Source organism: Dipodomys merriami, unplaced genomic scaffold, assembly GCF_024711535.1.
Source record: "Dipodomys merriami isolate MVZ:Mamm:240054 unplaced genomic scaffold, mDipMer1.0.p SCAF_274, whole genome shotgun sequence".
NCBI lineage: Eukaryota > Metazoa > Chordata > Mammalia > Rodentia > Heteromyidae > Dipodomys > Dipodomys merriami.
In genome coordinates, this window is record NW_027204204.1 from 1,547,501 (window position 1) to 1,550,129 (window position 2,629).

Sequence of the window (2,629 nt, forward strand, 5' to 3'; positions counted from 1 at the left end):
TCAGACTTGGTCTCATGTCCTTGTGGCCCCCTCTGCCCTGCTCTTCCCTCGCCCCCTCCCTCCCCGCGTCCTCCCTGCTGCTGTGCAGCCCGGGTGAAGTTAACACACCACGAGGGTTAGCAGGAGGTACAAAGTGAATTAGATGTTAAATCAATTTGGCCTTCCTCCCCAGGGGGCGGAGTGGCCAGGTTGCACATGAATAATGACTTGTCTTGAGACGGGAAACTGGATTATTTGAACACACACACACACAAAAAAAAAACAAGTGGAAGGGGGTGGTGGCGAGAAACGAACGAACGTGTGTTCATTTTCTTCATGATGGAATCTGTGTCCCGTCTCCAGGCCGCGCGGGGCAGGGAGGAAGGACGCGCTGGGGGACAGACAGACGGACAGACCACCATGAGCTCCGTCTCCCCGCCAGATCCCAGGTTGCCCTGCCTGCACCTGGGTGACCTCCCCTCAGAAGGGCTGTCTGTTTAAAACAACAACAAAACACACAGAGCGTCGACCCACAACCCGAGAAGAGGGGCTGTGTGCTGGGGCTCAGTGTCATGGCGGCCAGAGAGCCCTGAACCTGGGTTTGGGGAGGGGCCAATCTGGTTGGAGTACAGGGAGGACGTGCGGGGGGGGGGCGGGGGTGGAGGTGAACCCCAATTCCTAGATATACCCTGCTTCTGGAAGTTTCTCTGTCTTTCTCCAGTGCCCTGGCAGGAGCCAGGGAAGCTGCTGAACAGACAGAGTCTCTTCTGCCATCGAACCGCAGCTCAGTGTCCCTGCCTGGGTGCTCAGTGCTTGTTTTCCGAGTTGGGGTGGTGATGGGGGGGATGGGGTGTTCTTCTTCTATTGCCCTTCCCACGCCCTCCCCCACTTCCCCACGGCTGGAACGGGTTCAACCACACGACACTGGTCTCCTGAAGATTCTTTCCTTCTGAGCAAGACAGGCCAGGCCCTTGTCTCATCCCGCGAGCCACCTGGTGGGTTTGATCGAGCACTCAGGGGACTTCATGTGGGGGGGGGGATCGCCTCCATCCCCGGGGGTGGGGGCCGGGGATTAAGGTTTTCTGCAGCTCTTCCACTCGCGGAGATTCCATCTGTAAATCAGACAATCGAGGACAGGGAAGGCCTTGGATTTTCTTAACTTCCTCCGCGCTCCCCCCCCAACCACCTGGGGCCACGCTCACACAGGGGCGGGGGGGGGGTGCTCAGCAGATTCTGTAGTCCAGGAGGGGCTCATCCCCGAGAGGAAAGCGGGGGCCACCCGGCACCGAGCACCTGCTGGGTGTTAGGCACAGGGTCCCCCAGCCTGCGTGTTCACCCCCACCCTGCTGGGATTCACACACCGGGACCTGAAGTCAGGACACGGAAAGGATGATGTTAGCGGTGACCTTGGCTGTCGAAGGTCAAAAGGTCATGAGTTCTGGAGATTGCAGTCTCTTTCTTTCCTTCTTCCCCTCTCTTCCTCCCTCCCTCCCTCCCTCCCTCCCTCCCTCCCTCCCTCCCTCCCTCCCTCCCTCCCTCCTTCTCTCCCTAGTAGAAGCTTGAGTTCACCCAATGCAAACCCCCGGGCTGGCTCCCCTCTGCGTGACTCCTGGGGGGAGCACCTGCACCCCCCTTCACGTATGGCACCCCCCACCCCTTCTAGACTCCGTGAGTGAGTGAGACCTGGCGCAGGCCCGGTACAGAAGCCACGGTAATCACCCTAATAACACAGGTAACAGCCTTCGCGAGATGAGGGGGGAGGCTGTGGCTCTTCATTAGCCAAATGGAAGTGTTCGGTTAGCCTCCGTGGGTCCGTGGCAGGCCGGCCGAGGGGCTGGGGATCTGGGGATCGATGCTGTGGGGTTGGGCAGGGCGGGATCGCTCGCAGGACGGCCGCAAGCATGATCTAGCAGCTGCACATGGCTTCCTACGAGGCCTGACCTGTGTTAATTTACAGACTGGGGGGTCCTCAGGGTTCCGGGTCTGGCAGACACGAGGGGGGAGGGAGTGGGCGGGGGGGAGGTCTGAGGGGTCGTAACAGTTGTGCAGAACTGTACGAAATGGCACAACATGAACAAGATGCCCAATGACCTCACGGCCCCCACTAAGAGGGACCAGCCTGACTCTGGGCCCTACAGATGACGCCCTCCTGGGGGTGTCCTCTCTCACCTCCAAGTTGTCCGGCATCTACAGGACAGCCAACTGCCGTCTGCTCAAAGCAGCTGCCCACCCACCAGCCAGCCTCTGGCCGAGGACACGAGCCCATGGCACCCTACACTGCAGGGAGTTGCACGAAGGAAAACACATTAAAGACTGGGCAGGAGGCGAGGGGGGGATGCGGGTTACACCGCCCGCCCAGGATGCCTGCCCACCTCTCAATTATTCATCGCTCATAATTTCCAGCAAATCGCTCGCCTGTTTATTGGTCATCATTCATTATTGAAGTACTTCCTAGGGCCGGGGCCAGGTTTTCGGGAGCCAGGGCTTGGGGCATCTTCTTGAAAGCTGTTAGATATTCCCCCCAGGGAGTGCGGGGTCTCCCGGCGCCCCGTCATCCACCGAGGATATATCTTTTAATTGTTGGCTTCTGCGGGGGAGCCTGCGATTGGTCAGGATCCAGAGTGTGGTTTGCCATGGGTAATTGACAGAG